The sequence below is a fragment of the Camellia sinensis genome, unplaced genomic scaffold, assembly GCF_055761805.1.
Source record: "Camellia sinensis isolate YWXY unplaced genomic scaffold, ASM5576180v1 Unanchor4, whole genome shotgun sequence".
In the NCBI taxonomy this organism is placed as follows: Eukaryota; Viridiplantae; Streptophyta; class Magnoliopsida; order Ericales; family Theaceae; genus Camellia; species Camellia sinensis.
Window position 1 is genome coordinate 1,411,993 of NW_028129277.1, and position 25,648 is coordinate 1,437,640.

The window sequence follows — 25,648 nt, forward strand, 5'->3', positions numbered from 1 at the left end:
TTTTGCAAGCATTTTATCGCGCTATCTTGCGCACCTCATTGCGCAGTTTTGTGCACTCTACTTGCATTTTGCATGCATTTTATCGCGCTATCTTGCGCACCTCATTGCGCAGTTTTGTGCACACTACTTGCATTTTGCATGCATTTTATCGCGCTATCTTGCGCACCTCATTGCGAAGTTTTGTGCACTCTACTTGCATTTTGCATTCATTTTATCGCGCGATCTTGCGCACCTCATTGCGCAGTTTTGTGCACTCCACTTGCATTTTGCATGCATTTTATCGCGCCATCTTGCGCACCTCATTGCGCAGTTTTGTGCACTCTACTTGCATTTTGCATGCATATTATCGCGCCATCTTGCGCACCTCATTGCGCAGTTTTGTGCACACTACTTGCATTTTGCATGCATTTTTTCGCGCTACCTTGCGCATCTCATTGCGCAGTTTTGTGTACACTACTTGCATTTTGCATGCATTTTTTCGCGCCATCTTGCGCACCTCATTGCGCTGTTCTGAGCACACTAGTTGCATTTTGCATGCATTTTATCGCGCTATGTTGCGCTCCTCATTGCGCAGTTTTGTGCACACTACTTGCATTTTGCACGCATTTTATGGCGCAATCTTGCACACCTCATTGCGCAGTTTTGTGCACACTACTTGCATTTTGCATGCATTTTATCGCGCTATCTTGCGCACCTCATTGCGCAGTTTTGTGCACTCTACTTGCATTTTGCATGCATTTTATCGCGCTATCTTGCGCACCTCATTGCGCAGTTTTGTGCACTCTACTTGCATTTTGCATGCATTTTATCGCGCTATCTTGCGCACCTCATTGTGCAGTTTTGTGCACTCTACTTGCATTTAGCATGCATGTTATCGCGCCATCTTGCGCACCTCATTGCGCAGTTTTGTGCGCATTACTTGCATTTTGCGTGCATTTTATCGCGCGATCTTGCGCACCTCATTGCGCAGTTTTGTGCACATTACTTGCATTTTGCGTGCATTTTATCGCGCCATCTTGCGCACCTCATTGCGCAGTTTTGTGCACACTACTTGCATTTTGCCTGCATTTTATCGCGCCATCTTGCGCACCGCATTGCGCTGTTCTGTGCACACTAGTTGCATTTTGCAGGCATTTTATCGCGCTATCTTGCGCACCTCATTGCGCAGTTTTCTGCACACTACTTGCATTTTGCACGCATTTTATCGCGCAATCTTGCGCACCTCATTGCGCAGTTTTCTGCACTCTACTTGCATTTTGCATGCATTTTATCGCGCTATCTTGCGCAGCTCATTGCGCAGTTTTGTGCACTCCACTTGCATTTTGCATGCATTTTATCGCACCATCTTGCGCACCTCATTGCGCAGTTTTGTGCACTCTACTTGCATTTTGCATGCATCTTATCGCGCCATCTTGCGCACCTCATTGCGCAGTTTTGTGTACACTATTTGCATTTTCAAGCATTTTATCGCGCTATCTTGCGCACCTCATTGCGCAGTTTTGTGCACTCTACTTGCATTTTGCATGCATCTTATCGCGCCATCTTGCGCACCTCATTGCGCAGTTTTGTGCACTCTACTTGCATTTTGCATACATCTTATCGCGCCATCTTGCGCACCTCATTGCGCAGTTTTGTGTACACTATTTGCATTTTGCAAGCATTTTATCGCGCTATCTTGCGTACCTCATTGCGCAGTTTTGTGCACTCTACTTGCATTTTGCATGCATTTTATCGCGCTATCTTGCGCACCTCATTGCGCAGTTTTGTGCACACTACTTGCATTTTGCATGCATTTTATCGCGCTATCTTGCGCACCTCATTGCGCAGTTTTGTGCACTCTACTTGCATTTTGCATGCATTTTATCGCGCGATCTTGCGCACCCATTGCGCAGTTTTGTGCACTCCACTTGCATTTTGCATGCATTTTATGGCGCCATCTTGCGCACCTCATTGCGCAGTTTTGTGCACTCTGCTTGCATTTTATACGCATATTATCGCGCCATCTTGCGCACCTCATTGCGCAGTTTTGTGCACACTACTTGCATTTTGCATGCATTTTTTCACGCTATCTTGCGCACCTCATTGCGCAGTTTTGTGTACACTACTTGCAGTTTGCATGCATTTTATCGCGCCATCTTGCGCTCCTCATTGCGCAGTTTTGTGCACACTACTTGCATTTTGCATGCATTTTATCGCGCTATCTTGCGCACCTCATTGCGCAGTTTTGTGCACTCCAGTTGGATTTTGCATGCATTTTATCGCCCCATCTTGCGCACCTCATTGCGCAGTTTTGTGCACACTACTTGCATATTGCATGCATTTTATCGTGCTATCTTGCGCACCTCATTGCGCAGTTTTGTGCACACTACTTGCATTTTGCATGCATTTTATCGCCCTATCTTGCGCACCTCATTGCGCAGTTTTGTGCACTCTACTTGCATTTTGCATGCATTTTGTCGCGCTATCTTGCGCACCTCATTGCGCAGTTTTGTGCACACTACCTGCATTTTGCATGCATTTTATCGCCCTATCTTGCGCACCTCATTACGCAGTTTTGTGCACTCTACTTGCATTTTGCATGCATGTTATCGCGCCATCTTGCGCACCTCATTGCGCCGTTTTTTGCACACTACTTGCATTTTGCATGCATTTTATCGCGCCATCTTGCGCACCTTATTGAGAAGTTTTGAGCACACTACTTGCATTTCGCCCGAATTTTATCGTGCTATCTTGCGCACCTTATTGCGCAGTTTTGTGCAAACTACTTGCATTTTGCACGCATTTTATCGCGCTATCTTTCGCACCTCATTGCGTAGTTTTGTACACACTACTTGCATTTTGCTTGCATGTTATCGCGCCATCTTGCGCACCTCATTGCGCAGTTTTGTGCACTCTACTTGCATTTTGCATGCATCTTATCGCGGCATCTTGCGCACCTCATTGCGCAGTTTTGTGCACACTATTTGCATTTTGCAAGCATTTTATCGCGCTATCTTGCGCACCTCATTGCGCTGTTTTGTGCACACTACTTGCATTTTGCATGCATTTTATCGCGCTATCTTGCGCACCTTATTGCGCAGTTTTGTGCAAACTACTTGCATTTTGCACATATTTTATCGCGCTATCTTTCGCATCTCATTGCGCAGTTTTGTGCACACTACTTGCATTTTGCATGCATTTTATCGCGCCATCTTGCGCACCTCATTGCGCCGTTCTGTGCACACTTGTTGCATTTTGCATCCATTTTATCGCGCTATCTTGCGCACCTCATTGCGCAGTTTTGTGCACACTACTTGCATTTTTCATGCATTTTATCGCGCCATCTAGCGCACCTCATTGCGCAGTTTTGTGCACTCTACTTGCATTTTGCATGCATTTTATCGCGCCATCTTGCGCACCTCATTGCGTAGTTTTGTGCACACTATTTGCATTTTGCATGCATTTTATCGCGCTATCTTGCGAACCTCATTGCGCTGTTTTGTGCACACTACTTGCATTTTGCATGCATTTTATCGAGCTATCTTGCGCACCTCATTGCGCAGTTTTGTGCACTCTACATGCATTTTGCATGCATTTTATCGCGCTATCTTGCGCACCTCATTGCGCAGTTTTGTGCACACTACTTGCATTTTGCATGCATTTTATCGCGCTATCTTGCGCACCTCATTGCGCAGTTTTGTGCACTCTACTTGCATTTTGCATGCATTTTATCGCGCTATCTTGCGCACATCATTGCGCAGTTTTGTGCACTCTACTTGCATTTTGCATGCAGATTATCGTGCCATCTTGCGCACCTCATTGCGCAGTTTTGTGCACACTACTTGCATTTTGCGTGCATTTTATCGCGCTATCTTGCGCACCTCATTGCGCAGTTTTGTGCACACTACTTGCATTTTGCCTGCTTTTTATCGCGGCATCTTGCGCACCGCATTGCGCTGTTCTGTGCACACTAGTTGCATTTTGCAGGCATTTTGTCGCGCTATCTTGCGCACCTCATTGCGCTGTTTTCTGCACACTACTTGCATTTTGCACGCATTTTATCGCGCAATCTTGCGCACCTCATTTCGCAGTTTTGTGCACTCTACTTGCATTTTGCATGCATTTTATCGCGCTATCTTGCGCACCTCATTGCGCAGTTTTGTGCACTCCACCTGCATTTTGGATGCATTTTATCGCGCCATCTTGCGCACCTCATTGGGCAGTTTTGTGCACTCTACTTGCATTTTGCAAGCATCTTATCGCGCCATCTTGCGCACCTCATTGCGCAGTTTTGTGTACACTATTTGCATTTTGCAAGCATTTTATCGCGCTATCTTGCGCACCTCATTGCGCAGTTTGGTGCACACTACTTGCATTTTGCATGCATTTTATCGCGCTATCTTGCGCACCTCATTGCGCAGTTTTGTGCACTCTACTTGCATTTTGCATGCATTTTATCGCGCGCTATCTTGCACACCTCATTGCGCAGTTTTGTGCACACTACTTGCATTTTGCATGCATTTTATCGAGCTATCTTGCGCACCTCATTGCGCAGTTTTGTGCACTCTACATGCATTTTGCATGCATTTTATCGCGCTATCTTGCGCACCTCATTGCGCAGTTTTGTGCACACAACTTGCATTTTGCATGCATTTTATCGCGCTATCTTGCGCACCTCATTGCGCAGTTTTGTGCACTCTACTTGCATTTTGCATGCATTTTATCGCGCTATCTTGCGCACATCATTGCGCAGTTTTGTGCACTCTACTTGCATTTTGCATGCATTTTATCGCGCTATCTTGCGCACCTCATTGCGCAGTTTTGTGCACTCTACTTGCATTTAGCATGCATGTTATCGCGCCATCTTGCGCACCTCATTGCGCAGTTTTGTGCACATTACTTGCATTTTGCGTGCATCTTATCGCGCTATCTTGCGCACCTCATTGCGTAGTTTTGTGCACACTACTTGCATTTTGCGTGCATTTTATCGCGCTATCTTACGCACCTCATTGCGCAGTTTTGTGCACACTACTTGCATTTTGCCTGCATTTTATCGCGCCATCTTGCGCACCGCATTGCGCAGTTTTGTGCACTCTACTTGCATTTTCCATGCATTTTATCGCGCTATCTTGGGCACCTCATTGCGCAGTTTTGTGCACTCTACTTGCATTTTGCATGCATTTTATCGCGCTATCTTGCGCACCTCATTGCGCAGTTTTGTGCACTCTACTTGCATTTTGCATGCATTTTATCACGCTATCTTGCGCACCTCATTGCGCAGTTTTGTGCACTGTACTTGCATTTTGCATGCAGATTATCGTACCATCTTGCGCACCTCATTGCGCAGTTTTGTGCACACTACTTGCATTTTGCGTGCATTTTATCGCGCTATCTTGCGCACCTCATTGCGCAGTTTTGTGCACACTACTTGCATTTTGCCTGTTTTTATCGCGCCATCTTGCGCACCGCATTGCGCTGTTCTGTGCACACTAGTTGCATTTTGCAGGCATTTTGTCGCGCTATCTTGCGCACCTCATTGCGCTGTTTTCTGCACACTACTTGCATTTTGCACGCATTTTATCGCGCAATCTTGCGCACCTCATTGCGCAGTTTTGTGCACTCTACTTGCATTTTGCATGCATTTTATCGCGCTATCTTGCGCACCTCATTGCGCAGTTTTGTGCACTCCACTTGCATTTTGGATGCATTTTATCGCGCCATCTTGCGCACCTCATTGCGCAGTTTTGTGCACTCTACTTGCATTTTGAAAGCATCTTATCGCGCCATCTTGCGCACCTCATTGCGCAGTTTTGTGTACACTATTTGCATTTTGCAAGCATTTTATCGCGCTATCTTGCGCACCTCATTGCGCAGTTTGGTGCACGCTGCTTGCATTTTGCATGCATTTTATCGCGCTATCTTGCGCACCTCATTGCGCAGTTTTGTGCACTCTACTTGCATTTTGCATGCATTTTATCGCGCGCTATATTGCACACCTCATTGCGCAGTTTTGTGCACACTACTTGCATTTTGCATGCATTTTATCGCGCTATCTTGCGCACCTCATTGCGCAGTTTTGTGCACTCTGCTTGCATTTTGCATCCATTTTATCGCGCTATCTTGCGCACCTCATTGCGCAGTTTTGTGCACTCTACTTGCATTTTGCATGCATTTTATCCCGCTATCTTGCGCACCTGATTGCGCAGTTTTGTGCACACCACTTGCGTTTAGCATGCATTTTATCGCGCTATCTTGCGCACCTCATTGCGCAGTTTTGTGCACTCCACTTGCATTTTGCATGCATTTTATCGCGCTATCTTGCGCACCTCATTGCGCAGTTTTGTGCACACTACTTGCATTTTGCATGCATTTTATCGCGCCATCTTGCGTACCTCATTGCGCAGTTTGTGCACTCTACTTGCATTTTACATGCATATTATCGCGCCATTTTGCGCACCTCATTGCGCAGTTTTGTGCACACTACTTGCATTTTGCATGCATTTTATCGCGCTATCTTGCGCACCTCATTGCGCAGTTTTGTGCACACTACTTGCATTTTGCATGCATTTTAACGCGCCATCTTGCGCACCTCATTGCGCTGTTCTGTGCACACTAGTTGCATTTTACATGCATTTTATCGCGCTATCTTGCGCTCCTCATTGTGCAGTTTTGTGCACACTACTTGCATTTTGCACGCATTTTATTGCGCAATCTTGCGCACCTCATTGCGCAGTTTTGTGCACACTACTTGCATTTTTCTTGCATTTTATCGCGCCATCTTACGCACCTCATTGCGCAGTTTTGTGCACACTACTTGCATTTTGCGTGCATTTTATCGCGCTATCTTGCGCACCTCATTGCGCAGTTTTGTGCACACTACTTGCATTTTGCCTGCTTTTTATCGCGCCATCTTGCGCACCGCATTGCGCTGTTCTGTGCACACTAGTTGCATTTTGCAGGCATTTTATCGCGCTATCTTGGGCACCTCATTGCGCAATTTTTTGCACACTACTTGCATTTTGCACGCATTTTATCGCGCAATCCTGCGCACCTCATTCCGCAGTTTTGGGCACTCTACTTGCATTTTGGATGCATTTTATCGCGCTATCTTGCGCACCTCATTGCGCAGTTTTGTGCACTCCACTTGCATTTTGGATGCATTTTATCGCGCCATCTTGCGCACCTCATTGCGCAGTTTTGCGCACTCTACTTGCATTTTGCAAGCATCTTATCGCGCCATCTTGCGCAACTCATTGCGCAGTTTTGTGTACACTATTTGCATTTTGCAAGCATTTTATCGCGCTATCTTGCGCACCTCATTGCGCAGTTTTGTGCACACTACTTGCATTTTGCATGCATTTTATCGCGCTATCTTGCGCACCTCATTACGCAGTTTTTTGCACTCTACTTGCATTTTGCATGCATTTTATCGCGCGGCATCTTGCGCACCTCATTGCGCTGTTTTGTGCACACTACTTGCATTTTGCATGCATTTTATCGCGCTATCTTGCGCACCTCATTGCGCAGTTTTTTGCACTCTACCTGCATTTTGCATGCATGTTATCGCGCCATCTTGCGCACCTCATTGCGCAGTTTTGTGCACACTACTTGCATTTTGCATGCATTTTATCGCGCCATCTTGCGCACCTCATTGAGAAGTTTTGAGCACACTACTTGCATTTTGCCTGAATTTTATCGTGCTATCTTGCGCACCTTATTGCGCAGTTTTGTGCAAACGACTTCCATTTTGCACGCATGTCATCGCGCCATCTTTCGCACCTCATTGCGCAGTTTTGTGCACACTACTTGCATTTTGCTTGCATTTTATCGCGCCATCTTGCGCACCTCATTGCGCAGTTTTGTGCACTCAACTTGCATTTTGCATGCATCTTATCGCGCCATCTTGCGCACCTCATTGCGCAATTTTGTGCGCACTATTTGCATTTTGCACGAATTTTATCGCGCTATCTTGTGCACCTCATTGCGAAGTTCAGTGCACACTACTTGCATTTTGCACGCATTTTATCGCGCTATCTTGCGAATCTTATTGCGCAGTTTTGTGCAAACTACTTGCATTTTGCACACATTTTATCGCGCTATCTTTCGCATCTCATTGCGCAGTTTTGTGCACACTACTTGCATTTTGCATGCATTTTATCGCGCCATCTTGCGCACCTCATTGCGCCGTTCTGTGCACACTTGTTGCATTTTGCATGCATTTTATCGCGCTATCTTGCGCACCTCATTGCGCAATTTTGTGCACACTACTTGCATTTTGCATGCATTTTATCGCGCCATCTAGCGCACCTCATTGCGTAGTTTTGTGCACTCTACTTGCATTTTGCATGCATTTTATGGCTCCATCTTGCGCACCTCATTGCGTAGTTTTGTGCACACTATTTGCATTTGGCATGGATTTTATCGCGCTATCTTGCGCACCTCATTGCGCAGTTTTGTGCACACTACTTGCATTTTGCATGCATTTTATCGCGCCATCTTGCGCACCTCATTGCGCTGTTCTGTGCACACTGGTTGCATTTTGCATGCATTTTATCGCGCAATCTTGCGCACCTCATTGCGCAGTTTTGTGCACACTACTTGCATTTTGCACGCATTTTATCGCGCCATCTTGCGCACCTCATTGCGCTGTTCTGTGCACACAAGTTGCATTTTGCATGCATTTTATCGCGCGATCTTGCGCACCACATTGCGCAGTTTTGTGCACACTACTTGCATTTTGCATGCATTTTATCGCGCCATCTTGCGCACCTCAATGAGAAGTTTTGAGTACACTACTTGCATTTTGCCTGAATTTTATCGTGCTATCTTGCGCACCTTATTGCGCAGTTTTGTGCAAACTATTTGCATTTTGCACGCATTTTATCGCGCTATCTTTCGCACCTCATTGCGCAGTTTTGTGCACACTACTTGCATTTTGCTTGCATTTTATAGCGCCATCTTGCGCACCTCATTGCGCAGTTTTGTGCATTCTACTTGCATTTTGCATGCATCTTATCGCGCCATCTTGCGCACCTCATTGCGCAGTTTTGTGCACACTATTTGCATTTTGCAAGCATTTTATCGCGCTATCTTGCGCACCTCATTGCGCAGTTGTGCACACTACTTGCATTTTGCTTGCATTTTATCGCGCCATCTTGCGCACCTCATTGCGCAGTTTTGTGTACTCTACTTGCATTTTGCAAGCATCTTATCGCGCCATCTTGCGCACCTCATTGCGCAGTTTTGTGCACACTATTTGCATTTTGCAAGCATTTTATCGCGCTATCGTGCGCACCTCATTGCGCAGTTATGTGCACACTACTTGCATTCTGCACGCATTTTATCGCGCAATCTTGCGTACCTCATTGCGCAGTTCTGTGCACACTACTTGCATTTTGCATGCATTTTATCACGCCATCTTACGCACCTCGTTGCGCAGTTGTGTGCACACTACTTGCATTTTGCATGCATTTTATCGCGCCATCTTGCGCACCTCATTGCGCTGTTCTGTGCACACTAGTTGCATTTTGCATGCTTTTTATCGCGCTATCTTGCGCTCCTCATTGCGCAGTTTTGTGCACACTACTTGCATTTTGCACGCATTTTATCGCGCAATCTTGCGCACCTCATTGCGCATTTTGTGCACTCTACTTGCATTTTGCATGCATTTTATCGCGCTATCTTGCGCACCTCATTGCGCAGTTTTTTGCACTCTACTTGCATTTTGCATGCATTTTATCGCGCTATCTTGCGCACCTGATTGCGCAGTTTTTTGCACTCTACTTGCATTTTGCATGCATTTTATCGCGCTATCTTGCGCACCTGATTGCGCAGTTTTGTGCACACTACTTGCATTTTGCATGCATTTTATCGCGCTATCTTGCGCACCTCATTGCGCAGTTTTGGGCACTCTACTTGCATTTTGCATGCATTTTATCGCGCTATCTTGCGCACCTCATTGCGCAGTTTTGTGCACACTACTTGCATTTTGCATTCATTTTATCGCGCTATCTTGCGCACCTCTTTGCGCAGTTTTGTGCACTCTACTTGCATTTTGCATGCATATTATCGCGCCATCTTGCGCACCTCATTGCGCAGTTCTGTGCACACTACTTGCATTTTGCATTCATTTTATCGCGCTATCTTGCGCACCTCATTGCGCAGTTTTGTGCACAGTACTTGCATTTTGCATGCATTTTATCGCGCCATCTTGCGCACCTCATTGTGCTGTTCTGTGCACACTAGTTGCATTTTGCATGCATTTTATCGCGCTATCTTGCGCTCCTCATTGCGCAGTTTTGTGCACACTACTTGCATTTTGCACGCATTTTATTGCGCAATCTTGCGCACCTCATTGCGCAGTTTTGTGCACACTACTTGCATTTTGCATGCATTTTATCGCGCTATCTTGCGCACCTCATTACGCAGTTTTGTGCACTCTACTTGCATTTTGCATGCATTTTATCGCGCGGTATCTTGCGCACCTCATTGCGCAGTTTTGTGCACACTACTTGCATTTTGCATGCATTTTATCGCGCTATCTTGCGCACCTCATTGCGCAGTTTTGTGCACTCTACTTGCATTTTGCATGCATGTTATCGCGCCATCTTGCGCACCTCATTGCGCAGTTTTGTGCACACTACTTGCATTTTGCATGCATGTTATCGCGCCATCTTGCGCACCTCATTGCGCAGTTTTGTGCACACTACTTGCATTTTGCATGCATTTTATCGCGCCATCTTGCGCACCTCATTGAGAAGTTTTGAGCACACTACTTGCATTTTGCCTGAATTTTATCGTGCTATCTTGCGAACCTTATTGCGCAGTTTTGTGCAAACTACTTGCATTTTGCACGCATGTCATCGCGCTATCTTTCGCACCTCATTGCGCAGTTTTGTGCACACTACTTGCATTTTGCTTGCATTTTATCGCGCCATCTTGCGCACCTCATTGCGCAGTTTTGTGCGCTCTACTTGCATTTTGCATGCATCTTATCGCGCCATCTTGCGCACCTCATTGCGCTGTTCTGTGCACACTAGTTGCATTTTGCAGGCATTTTATCGCGCTATCTTGCGCTCCTCATTGCGCAGTTTTGTGCACATTACTTGCATTTTGCACGCATTTTATCGCGCAATCTTGCGCACCTCATTGCGCAGTTTTGTGCACTCTACTTGCATTTTGCATGCATTTTATCGCGCTATCTTGCGCACCTGATTGCGCAGTTTTGTGCACACTACTTGCATTTTGCATGCATTTTATCGCGCTATCTTGCGCACCTCATTGCGCAGTTTTGGGCACTCTACTTGCATTTTGCATGCATTTTATCGCGCTATCTTGCGCACCTCATTGCGCAGTTTTGTGCACACTACTTGCATTTTGCTTGCATTTTATCGCGCTATCTTGCGCACCTTTTTGCGCAGTTTTGTGCACTCTACTTGCATTTTGCATGCATATTATCGCGCCATCTTGCGCACCTCATTGCGCAGTTCTGTGCACACTACTTGCATTTTGCATTCATTTTATCGCGCTATCTTGCGCACCTCATTGCGCAGTTTTGTGCACAGTACTTGCATTTTGCATGCATTTTATCGCGCCATCTTGCGCACCTCATTGTGCTGTTCTGTGCACACTAGTTGCATTTTGCATGCATTTTATCGCGCTATCTTGCGCTCCTCATTGCGCAGTTTTGTGCACACTACTTGCATTTTGCACGCATTTTATCGCGCCATCTTGCGCACCTCATTGCGCTGTTCTGTGCACACAAGTTGCATTTTGCATGCATTTTATCGCGCGATCTTGCGCACCACATTGCGCAGTTTTGTGCACACTACTTGCATTTTGCATGCATTTTATCGCGCCATCTTGCGCACCTCAATGAGAAGTTTTGAGTACACTACTTGCATTTTGCCTGAATTTTATCGTGCTATCTTGCGCACCTTATTGCGCAGTTTTGTGCAAACTATTTGCATTTTGCACGCATTTTATCGCGCTATCTTTCGCACCTCATTGCGCAGTTTTGTGCACACTACTTGCATTTTGCTTGCATTTTATAGCGCCATCTTGCGCACCTCATTGCGCAGTTTTGTGCATTCTACTTGCATTTTGCATGCATCTTATCGCGCCATCTTGCGCACCTCATTGCGCAGTTTTGTGCACACTATTTGCATTTTGCAAGCATTTTATCGCGCTATCTTGCGCACCTCATTGCGCAGTTGTGCACACTACTTGCATTTTGCTTGCATTTTATCGCGCCATCTTGCGCACCTCATTGCGCAGTTTTGTGTACTCTACTTGCATTTTGCAAGCATCTTATCGCGCCATCTTGCGCACCTCATTGCGCAGTTTTGTGCACACTATTTGCATTTTGCAAGCATTTTATCGCGCTATCGTGCGCACCTCATTGCGCAGTTATGTGCACACTACTTGCATTCTGCACGCATTTTATCGCGCAATCTTGCGTACCTCATTGCGCAGTTCTGTGCACACTACTTGCATTTTGCATGCATTTTATCACGCCATCTTACGCACCTCGTTGCGCAGTTGTGTGCACACTACTTGCATTTTGCATGCATTTTATCGCGCCATCTTGCGCACCTCATTGCGCTGTTCTGTGCACACTAGTTGCATTTTGCATGCTTTTTATCGCGCTATCTTGCGCTCCTCATTGCGCAGTTTTGTGCACACTACTTGCATTTTGCACGCATTTTATCGCGCAATCTTGCGCACCTCATTGCGCAGTTTTGTGCACTCTACTTGCATTTTGCATGCATTTTATCGCGCTATCTTGCGCACCTGATTGCGCAGTTTTTTGCACTCTACTTGCATTTTGCATGCATTTTATCGCGCTATCTTGCGCACCTGATTGCGCAGTTTTTTGCACTCTACTTGCATTTTGCATGCATTTTATCGCGCTATCTTGCGCACCTGATTGCGCAGTTTTGTGCACACTACTTGCATTTTGCATGCATTTTATCGCGCTATCTTGCGCACCTCATTGCGCAGTTTTGGGCACTCTACTTGCATTTTGCATGCATTTTATCGCGCTATCTTGCGCACCTCATTGCGCAGTTTTGTGCACACTACTTGCATTTTGCATTCATTTTATCGCGCTATCTTGCGCACCTCTTTGCGCAGTTTTGTGCACTCTACTTGCATTTTGCATGCATATTATCGCGCCATCTTGCGCACCTCATTGCGCAGTTCTGTGCACACTACTTGCATTTTGCATTCATTTTATCGCGCTATCTTGCGCACCTCATTGCGCAGTTTTGTGCACAGTACTTGCATTTTGCATGCATTTTATCGCGCCATCTTGCGCACCTCATTGTGCTGTTCTGTGCACACTAGTTGCATTTTGCATGCATTTTATCGCGCTATCTTGCGCTCCTCATTGCGCAGTTTTGTGCACACTACTTGCATTTTGCACGCATTTTATTGCGCAATCTTGCGCACCTCATTGCGCAGTTTTGTGCACACTACTTGCATTTTGCATGCATTTTATCGCGCTATCTTGCGCACCTCATTCCGCAGTTTTGTGCACTCTACTTGCATTTTGCATGCATTTTATCGCGCGGTATCTTGCGCACCTCATTGCGCAGTTTTGTGCACACTACTTGCATTTTGCATGCATTTTATTGCGCTATCTTGCGCACCTCATTGCGCAGTTTTGTGCACTCTACTTGCATTTTGCATGCATGTTATCGCGCCATCTTGCGCACCTCATTGCGCAGTTTTGTGCACACTACTTGCATTTTGCATGCATGTTATCGCGCCATCTTGCGCACCTCATTGCGCAGTTTTGTGCACACTACTTGCATTTTGCATGCATTTTATCGCGCCATCTTGCGCACCTCATTGAGAAGTTTTGAGCACACTACTTGCATTTTGCCTGAATTTTATCGTGCTATCTTGCGAACCTTATTGCGCAGTTTTGTGCAAACTACTTGCATTTTGCACGCATGTCATCGCGCTATCTTTCGCACCTCATTGCGCAGTTTTGTGCACACTACTTGCATTTTGCTTGCATTTTATCGCGCCATCTTGCGCACCTCATTGCGCAGTTTTGTGCGCTCTACTTGCATTTTGCATGCATCTTATCGCGCCATCTTGCGCACCTCATTGCGCTGTTCTGTGCACACTAGTTGCATTTTGCAGGCATTTTATCGCGCTATCTTGCGCTCCTCATTGCGCAGTTTTGTGCACATTACTTGCATTTTGCACGCATTTTATCGCGCAATCTTGCGCACCTCATTGCGCAGTTTTGTGCACTCTACTTGCATTTTGCATGCATTTTATCGCGCTATCTTGCGCACCTGATTGCGCAGTTTTGTGCACACTACTTGCATTTTGCATGCATTTTATCGCGCTATCTTGCGCACCTCATTGCGCAGTTTTGGGCACTCTACTTGCATTTTGCATGCATTTTATCGCGCTATCTTGCGCACCTCATTGCGCAGTTTTGTGCACACTACTTGCATTTTGCTTGCATTTTATCGCGCTATCTTGCGCACCTTTTTGCGCAGTTTTGTGCACTCTACTTGCATTTTGCATGCATATTATCGCGCCATCTTGCGCACCTCATTGCGCAGTTCTGTGCACACTACTTGCATTTTGCATTCATTTTATCGCGCTATCTTGCGCACCTCATTGCGCAGTTTTGTGCACAGTACTTGCATTTTGCATGCATTTTATCGCGCCATCTTGCGCACCTCATTGTGCTGTTCTGTGCACACTAGTTGCATTTTGCATGCATTTTATCGCGCTATCTTGCGCTCCTCATTGCGCAGTTTTGTGCACACTACTTGCATTTTGCACGCATTTTATCGCGCCATCTTGCGCACCTCATTGCGCTGTTCTGTGCACACAAGTTGCATTTTGCATGCATTTTATCGCGCGATCTTGCGCACCACATTGCGCAGTTTTGTGCACACTACTTGCATTTTGCATGCATTTTATCGCGCCATCTTGCGCACCTCAATGAGAAGTTTTGAGTACACTACTTGCATTTTGCCTGAATTTTATCGTGCTATCTTGCGCACCTTATTGCGCAGTTTTGTGCAAACTATTTGCATTTTGCACGCATTTTATCGCGCTATCTTTCGCACCTCATTGCGCAGTTTTGTGCACACTACTTGCATTTTGCTTGCATTTTATAGCGCCATCTTGCGCACCTCATTGCGCAGTTTTGTGCATTCTACTTGCATTTTGCATGCATCTTATCGCGCCATCTTGCGCACCTCATTGCGCAGTTTTGTGCACACTATTTGCATTTTGCAAGCATTTTATCGCGCTATCTTGCGCACCTCATTGCGCAGTTGTGCACACTACTTGCATTTTGCTTGCATTTTATCGCGCCATCTTGCGCACCTCATTGCGCAGTTTTGTGTACTCTACTTGCATTTTGCAAGCATCTTATCGCGCCATCTTGCGCACCTCATTGCGCAGTTTTGTGCACACTATTTGCATTTTGCAAGCATTTTATCGCGCTATCGTGCGCACCTCATTGCGCAGTTATGTGCACACTACTTGCATTCTGCACGCATTTTATCGCGCAATCTTGCGTACCTCATTGCGCAGTTCTGTGCACACTACTTGCATTTTGCATGCATTTTATCACGCCATCTTACGCACCTCGTTGCGCAGTTGTGTGCACACTACTTGCATTTTGCATGCATTTTATCGCGCCATCTTGCGCACCTCATTGCGCTGTTCTGTGCACACTAGTTGCATTTTGCATGCTTTTTATCGCGCTATCTTGCGCTCCTCATTGCGCAGTTTTGTGCACACTACTTGCATTTTGCACGCATTTTATCGCGCAATCTTGCGCACCTCATTGCGCAGTTTTGTGCACTCTACTTGCATTTTGCATGCATTTTATCGCGCTATCTTGCGCACCTGATTGCGCAGTTTTTTGCACTCTACTTGCATTTTGCATGCATTTTATCGCGCTATCTTGCGCACCTGATTGCGCAGTTTTTTGCACTCTACTTGCATTTTGCATGCATTTTATCGCGCTATCTTGCGCACCTGATTGCGCAGTTTTGTGCACACTACTTGCATTTTGCATGCATTTTATCGCGCTATCTTGCGCACCTCATTGCGCAGTTTTGGGCACTCTACTTGCATTTTGCATGCATTTTATCGCGCTATCTTGCGCACCTCATTGCGCAGTTTTGTGCACACTACTTGCATTTTGCATTCATTTTATCGCGCTATCTTGCGCACCTCTTTGCGCAGTTTTGTGCACTCTACTTGCATTTTGCATGCATATTATCGCGCCATCTTGCGCACCTCATTGCGCAGTTCTGTGCACACTACTTGCATTTTGCATTCATTTTATCGCGCTATCTTGCGCACCTCATTGCGCAGTTTTGTGCACAGTACTTGCATTTTGCATGCATTTTATCGCGCCATCTTGCGCACCTCATTGTGCTGTTCTGTGCACACTAGTTGCATTTTGCATGCATTTTATCGCGCTATCTTGCGCTCCTCATTGCGCAGTTTTGTGCACACTACTTGCATTTTGCACGCATTTTATTGCGCAATCTTGCGCACCTCATTGCGCAGTTTTGTGCACACTACTTGCATTTTGCATGCATTTTATCGCGCTATCTTGCGCACCTCATTCCGCAGTTTTGTGCACTCTACTTGCATTTTGCATGCATTTTATCGCGCGGTATCTTGCGCACCTCATTGCGCAGTTTTGTGCACACTACTTGCATTTTGCATGCATTTTATTGCGCTATCTTGCGCACCTCATTGCGCAGTTTTGTGCACTCTACTTGCATTTTGCATGCATGTTATCGCGCCATCTTGCGCACCTCATTGCGCAGTTTTGTGCACACTACTTGCATTTTGCATGCATGTTATCGCGCCATCTTGCGCACCTCATTGCGCAGTTTTGTGCACACTACTTGCATTTTGCATGCATTTTATCGCGCCATCTTGCGCACCTCATTGAGAAGTTTTGAGCACACTACTTGCATTTTGCCTGAATTTTATCGTGCTATCTTGCGAACCTTATTGCGCAGTTTTGTGCAAACTACTTGCATTTTGCACGCATGTCATCGCGCTATCTTTCGCACCTCATTGCGCAGTTTTGTGCACACTACTTGCATTTTGCTTGCATTTTATCGCGCCATCTTGCGCACCTCATTGCGCAGTTTTGTGCGCTCTACTTGCATTTTGCATGCATCTTATCGCGCCATCTTGCGCACCTCATTGCGCTGTTCTGTGCACACTAGTTGCATTTTGCAGGCATTTTATCGCGCTATCTTGCGCTCCTCATTGCGCAGTTTTGTGCACATTACTTGCATTTTGCACGCATTTTATCGCGCAATCTTGCGCACCTCATTGCGCAGTTTTGTGCACTCTACTTGCATTTTGCATGCATTTTATCGCGCTATCTTGCGCACCTGATTGCGCAGTTTTGTGCACACTACTTGCATTTTGCATGCATTTTATCGCGCTATCTTGCGCACCTCATTGCGCAGTTTTGGGCACTCTACTTGCATTTTGCATGCATTTTATCGCGCTATCTTGCGCACCTCATTGCGCAGTTTTGTGCACACTACTTGCATTTTGCTTGCATTTTATCGCGCTATCTTGCGCACCTTTTTGCGCAGTTTTGTGCACTCTACTTGCATTTTGCATGCATATTATCGCGCCATCTTGCGCACCTCATTGCGCAGTTCTGTGCACACTACTTGCATTTTGCATTCATTTTATCGCGCTATCTTGCGCACCTCATTGCGCAGTTTTGTGCACAGTACTTGCATTTTGCATGCATTTTATCGCGCCATCTTGCGCACCTCATTGTGCTGTTCTGTGCACACTAGTTGCATTTTGCATGCATTTTATCGCGCTATCTTGCGCTCCTCATTGCGCAGTTTTGTGCACACTACTTGCATTTTGCACGCATTTTATTGCGCAATCTTGCGCACCTCATTGCGCAGTTTTGTGCACACTACTTGCATTTTGCATGCATTTTATCGCGCTATCTTGCGCACCTCATTACGCAGTTTTGTGCACTCTACTTGCATTTTGCATGCATTTTATCGCGCGGTATCTTGCGCACCTCATTGCGCAGTTTTGTGCACACTACTTGCATTTTGCATGCATTTTATCGCGCTATCTTGCGCACCTCATTGCGCAGTTTTGTGCACTCTACTTGCATTTTGCATGCATGTTATCGCGCCATCTTGCGCACCTCATTGCGCAGTTTTGTGCACACTGCTTGCATTTTGCATGCATTTTATCGCGCCATCTTGCGCACCTCATTGAGAAGTTTTGAGCACACTACTTGCATTTTGCCTGAATTTTATCGTGCTATCTTGCGAACCTTATTGCGCAGTTTTGTGCAAACTACTTGCATTTTGCACGCATGTCATCGCGCTATCTTTCGCACCTCATTGCGCAGTTTTGTGCACACTACTTGCATTTTGCTTGCATTTTATCGCGCCATCTTGCGCACCTCATTGCGCAGTTTTGTGCACTCTACTTGCATTTTGCATGCATCTTATCGCGCCATCTTGCGCACCTCATTGCGCAGTTTTGGGCACACTATTTGCATTTTGCCCGAATTTTATCGCGCTATCTTGTGCACCTCATTGCGAAGTTCAGTGCACACTACTTGCATTTTGCACGCATTTTATCGCGCTATCTTGCGCACCTCATTGCGCAGTTTTGTGCACACTACTTGCATTTTGCATGCATTTTATCGCGCCATCTTGCGCACCTCATTGCGCTGTTCTGTGCACACTAGTTGCATTTTGCATGCATTTTATCGCGCTATCTTGCGCTCCTCATTGCGCAGTTTTGTGCACACTACTTGCATTTTGCACGCATTTTATCGCGCAATCTTGCGCACCTCATTGCGCAGTTTTGTGCACTCTACTTGCATTTTGCATGCATTTTATCGCGCTATCTTGCGCACCTGATTGCGCAGTTTTTTGCACTCTACTTGCATTTTGCATGCATTTTATCGCGCTATCTTGCGCACCTGATTGCGCAGTTTTGTGCACACTACTTGCATTTTGCATGCATTTTATCGCGCTATCTTGCGCACCTCATTGCGCAGTTTTGGGCACTATACTTGCATTTTGCATGCATTTTATCGCGCTATCTTGCGCACCTCATTGCGCAGTTTTGTGCACACTACTTGCATTTTGCATGCATTTTATCGCGCTATCTTGCGCACCTCTTTGCGCAGTTTTGTGCACTCTACTTGCATTTTGCATGCATATTATCGCGCCATGTTGCGCACCTCATTGCGCAGTTCTGTGCACACTACTTGCATTTTGCATTCATTTTATCGCGCCATCTTGCGCACCTCATTGCGCTGTTCTGTGCACACAAGTTGCATTTTGCATGCATTTTATGGCTCCATCTTGCGCACCTCATTGCGTAATTTTGTGCACACTATTTGCATTTTGCATGCATTTTATGGCTCCATCTTGCGCACCTCATTGCGTAGTTTTGTGCACACTATTTGCATTTGGCTTGGATTTTATCGCGCTATCTTGCGCACCTCATTGCGCAGTTTTGTGCACACTACTTGCATTTTGCATGCATTTTATCGCGCCATCTTGCGCACCTCATTGCGCTGTTCTGTGCACACTGGTTGCATTTTGCATGCATTTTATCGCGCAATCTTGCGCACCTCATTGCGCAGTTTTGTGCACACTACTTGCATTTTGCACGCATTTTATCGCGCCATCTTGCGCACCTCATTGCGCTGTTCTGTGCACACAAGTTGCATTTTGCATGCATTTTATCGCGCGATCTTGCGCACCACATTGCGCAGTTTTGTGCACACTACTTGCATTTTGCATGCATTTTATCGCGCCATCTTGCGCACCTCATTGAGAAGTTTTGAGCACACTACTTGCATTTTGCCTGAATTTTATCGTGCTATCTTGCGCACCTTATTGCGCAGTTTTGTGCAAACTATTTGCATTTTGCACGCATTTTATCGCGCTATCTTTCGCACCTCATTGCGCAGTTTTGTGCACACTACTTGCATTTTGCTTGCATTTTATCGCGCCATCTTGCGCACCTCATTGCGCAGTTTTGTGCACTCTACATGCATTTTGCATGCATCTTATCGCGCCATCTTGCGCACCTCATTGCGCAGTTTTGTGCACACTATTTGCATTTTGCAAGCATTTTATCGCGCTATCTTGCGCACCACATTGCGCAGTTTTGTGCACACTACTTGCATTTTGCTTGCATTTTATCGCGCCATCTTGCACACCTCATTGCGCAGTTTTGTGTACTCTACTTGCATTTTGCATGCATCTTATCGCGCCATCTTGCGCACCTCATTGTGCAGTTTTGTGCACACTATTTGCATTTTGCAAGCATTTTATCGCGCTATCGTGCGCACCTCATTGTGCAGTTATGTGCACACTACTTGCATTTTGCACGCATTTTATCGCGCAATCTTGCGTACCTCATTGCGCAGTTCTGTGCACACTACTTGCATTTTGCATGCATTTTATCACGCCATCTTACGCACCTCATTGCGCAGTTGTGTGCACACTACTTGCATTTTGCATGCATTTTATCGCGCCATCTTGCGCACCTCATTGCGCTGTTCTGTGCACACTAGTTGCATTTTGCATGCATTTTATCGCGCTATCTTGCGCTCCTCATTGCGCAGTTTTGTGCACACTACTTGCATTTTGCACGCATTTTATCGCGCAATCTTGCGCACCTCATTGCGCAGTTTTGTGCACTCTACTTGCATTTTGCATGCATTTTATCGCGCTATCTTGCGCACCTGATTGCGCAGTTTTTTGCACTCTACTTGCATTTTGCATGCATTTTATCGCGCTATCTTGCGCACCTGATTGCGCAGTTTTGTGCACACTACTTGCATTTTGCATGCATTTTATCGCGCTATCTTGCGCACCTCATTGCGCAGTTTTGGGCACTATACTTGCATTTTGCATGCATTTTATCGCGCTATCTTGCGCACCTCATTGCGCTGTTCTCTGCACACTACTTGCATTTTGCACGCATTTTATCGCGCAATCTTGCGCACCTCATTGCGCAGTTTTGTGCACTCTACTTGCATTTTGCATGCATTTTATCGCGCTATCTTGCGCACCTGATTGCGCAGTTTTTTGCACTCTACTTGCATTTTGCATGCATTTTATCGCGCTATCTTGCGCACCTGATTGCGCAGTTTTTTGCACTCTACTTGCATTTTGCATGCATTTTATCGCGCTATCTTGCGCACCTGATTGCGCAGTTTTGTGCACACTACTTGCATTTTGCATGCATTTTATCGCGCTATCTTGCGCACCTCATTGCGCAGTTTTGGGCACTCTACTTGCATTTTGCATGCATTTTATCGCGCTATCTTGCGCACCTCATTGCGCAGTTTTGTGCACACTACTTGCATTTTGCATTCATTTTATCGCGCTATCTTGCGCACCTCTTTGCGCAGTTTTGTGCACTCTACTTGCATTTTGCATGCATATTATCGCGCCATCTTGCGCACCTCATTGCGCAGTTCTGTGCACACTACTTGCATTTTGCATTCATTTTATCGCGCTATCTTGCGCACCTCATTGCGCAGTTTTGTGCACAGTACTTGCATTTTGCATGCATTTTATCGCGCCATCTTGCGCACCTCATTGTGCTGTTCTGTGCACACTAGTTGCATTTTGCATGCATTTTATCGCGCTATCTTGCGCTCCTCATTGCGCAGTTTTGTGCACACTACTTGCATTTTGCACGCATTTTATTGCGCAATCTTGCGCACCTCATTGCACAGTTTTGTGCACACTACTTGCATTTTGCATGCATTTTATCGCGCTATCTTGCGCACCTCATTCCGCAGTTTTGTGCACTCTACTTGCATTTTGCATGCATTTTATCGCGCGGTATCTTGCGCACCTCATTGCGCAGTTTTGTGCACACTACTTGCATTTTGCATGCATTTTATCGCGCTATCTTGCGCACCTCATTGCGCAGTTTTGTGCACTCTACTTGCATTTTGCATGCATGTTATCGCGCCATCTTGCGCACCTCATTGCGCAGTTTTGTGCACACTACTTGCATTTTGCATGCATGTTATCGCGCCATCTTGCGCACCTCATTGCGCAGTTTTGTGCACACTACTTGCATTTTGCATGCATTTTATCGCGCCATCTTGCGCACCTCATTGAGAAGTTTTGAGCACACTACTTGCATTTTGCCTGAATTTTATCGTGCTATCTTGCGAACCTTATTGCGCAGTTTTGTGCAAACTACTTGCATTTTGCACGCATGTCATCGCGCTATCTTTCGCACCTCATTGCGCAGTTTTGTGCACACTACTTGCATTTTGCTTGCATTTTATCGCGCCATCTTGCGCACCTCATTGCGCAGTTTTGTGCGCTCTACTTGCATTTTGCATGCATCTTATCGCGCCATCTTGCGCACCTCATTGCGCTGTTCTGTGCACACTAGTTGCATTTTGCAGGCATTTTATCGCGCTATCTTGCGCTCCTCATTGCGCAGTTTTGTGCACATTACTTGCATTTTGCACGCATTTTATCGCGCAATCTTGCGCACCTCATTGCGCAGTTTTGTGCACTCTACTTGCATTTTGCATGCATTTTATCGCGCTATCTTGCGCACCTGATTGCGCAGTTTTGTGCACACTACTTGCATTTTGCATGCATTTTATCGCGCTATCTTGCGCACCTCATTGCGCAGTTTTGGGCACTCTACTTGCATTTTGCATGCATTTTATCGCGCTATCTTGCGCACCTCATTGCGCAGTTTTGTGCACACTACTTGCATTTTGCTTGCATTTTATCGCGCTATCTTGCGCACCTTTTTGCGCAGTTTTGTGCACTCTACTTGCATTTTGCATGCATATTATCGCGCCATCTTGCGCACCTCATTGCGCAGTTCTGTGCACACTACTTGCATTTTGCATTCATTTTATCGCGCTATCTTGCGCACCTCATTGCGCAGTTTTGTGCACAGTACTTGCATTTTGCATGCATTTTATCGCGCCATCTTGCGCACCTCATTGTGCTGTTCTGTGCACACTAGTTGCATTTTGCATGCATTTTATCGCGCTATCTTGCGCTCCTCATTGCGCAGTTTTGTGCACACTACTTGCATTTTGCACGCATTTTATTGCGCAATCTTGCGCACCTCATTGCGCAGTTTTGTGCACACTACTTGCATTTTGCATGCATTTTATCGCGCTATCTTGCGCACCTCATTACGCAGTTTTGTGCACTCTACTTGCATTTTGCATGCATTTTATCGCGCGGTATCTTGCGCACCTCATTGCGCAGTTTTGTGCACACTACTTGCATTTTGCATGCATTTTATCGCGCTATCTTGCGCACCTCATTGCGCAGTTTTGTGCACTCTACTTGCATTTTGCATGCATGTTATCGCGCCATCTTGCGCACCTCATTGCGCAGTTTTGTGCACACTGCTTGCATTTTGCATGCATTTTATCGCGCCATCTTGCGCACCTCATTGAGAAGTTTTGAGCACACTACTTGCATTTTGCCTGAATTTTATCGTGCTATCTTGCGAACCTTATTGCGCAGTTTTGTGCAAACTACTTGCATTTTGCACGCATGTCATCGCGCTATCTTTCGCACCTCATTGCGCAGTTTTGTGCACACTACTTGCATTTTGCTTGCATTTTATCGCGCCATCTTGCGCACCTCATTGCGCAGTTTTGTGCACTCTACTTGCATTTTGCATGCATCTTATCGCGCCATCTTGCGCACCTCATTGCGCAGTTTTGGGCACACTATTTGCATTTTGCACGAATTTTATCGCGCTATCTTGTGCACCTCATTGCGAAGTTCAGTGCACACTACTTGCATTTTGCACGCATTTTATCGCGCTATCTTGCGCACCTCATTGCGCAGTTTTGTGCACACTACTTGCATTTTGCATGCATTTTATCGCGCCATCTTGCGCACCTCATTGCGCTGTTCTGTGCACACTAGTTGCATTTTGCATGCATTTTATCGCGCTATCTTGCGCTCCTCATTGCGCAGTTTTGTGCACACCACTTGCATTTTGCACGCATTTTATCGCGCAATCTTGCGCACCTCATTGCGCAGTTTTGTGCACTCTACTTGCATTTTGCATGCATTTTATCGCGCTATCTTGCGCACCTGATTGCGCAGTTTTTTGCACTCTACTTGCATTTTGCATGCATTTTATCGCGCTATCTTGCGCACCTGATTGCGCAGTTTTGTGCACACTACTTGCATTTTGCATGCATTTTATCGCGCTATCTTGCGCACCTCATTGCGCAGTTTTGGGCACTATACTTGCATTTTGCATGCATTTTATCGCGCTATCTTGCGCACCTCATTGCGCAGTTTTGTGCACACTACTTGCATTTTGCATGCATTTTATCGCGCTATCTTGCGCACCTCTTTGCGCAGTTTTGTGCACTCTACTTGCATTTTGCATGCATATTATCGCGCCATGTTGCGCACCTCATTGCGCAGTTCTGTGCACACTACTTGCATTTTGCATTCATTTTATCGCGCCATCTTGCGCACCTCATTGCGCTGTTCTGTGCACACAAGTTGCATTTTGCATGCATTTTATGGCTCCATCTTGCGCACCTCATTGCGTAGTTTTGTGCACACTATTTGCATTTTGCATGCATTTTATGGCTCCATCTTGCGCACCTCATTGCGTAGTTTTGTGCACACTATTTGCATTTGGCTTGGATTTTATCGCGCTATCTTGCGCACCTCATTGCGCAGTTTTGTGCACACTACTTGCATTTTGCATGCATTTTATCGCGCCATCTTGCGCACCTCATTGCGCTGTTCTGTGCACACTGGTTGCATTTTGCATGCATTTTATCGCGCAATCTTGCGCACCTCATTGCGCAGTTTTGTGCACACTACTTGCATTTTGCACGCATTTTATCGCGCCATCTTGCGCACCTCATTGCGCTGTTCTGTGCACACAAGTTGCATTTTGCATGCATTTTATCGCGCGATCTTGCGCACCACATTGCGCAGTTTTGTGCACACTACTTGCATTTTGCATGCATTTTATCGCGCCATCTTGCGCACCTCATTGAGAAGTTTTGAGCACACTACTTGCATTTTGCCTGAATTTTATCGTGCTATCTTGCGCACCTTATTGCGCAGTTTTGTGCAAACTATTTGCATTTTGCACGCATTTTATCGCGCTATCTTTCGCACCTCATTGCGCAGTTTTGTGCACACTACTTGCATTTTGCTTGCATTTTATCGCGCCATCTTGCGCACCTCATTGCGCAGTTTTGTGCACTCTACTTGCATTTTGCATGCATCTTATCGCGCCATCTTGCGCACCTCATTGCGCAGTTTTGTGCACACTATTTGCATTTTGCAAGCATTTTATCGCGCTATCTTGCGCACCACATTGCGCAGTTTTGTGCACACTACTTGCATTTTGCTTGCATTTTATCGCGCCATCTTGCACACCTCATTGCGCAGTTTTGTGTACTCTACTTGCATTTTGCATGCATCTTATCGCGCCATCTTGCGCACCTCATTGCGCAGTTTTGTGCACACTATTTGCATTTTGCAAGCATTTTATCGCGCTATCGTGCGCACCTCATTGTGCAGTTATGTGCACACTACTTGCATTTTGCACGCATTTTATCGCGCAATCTTGCGTA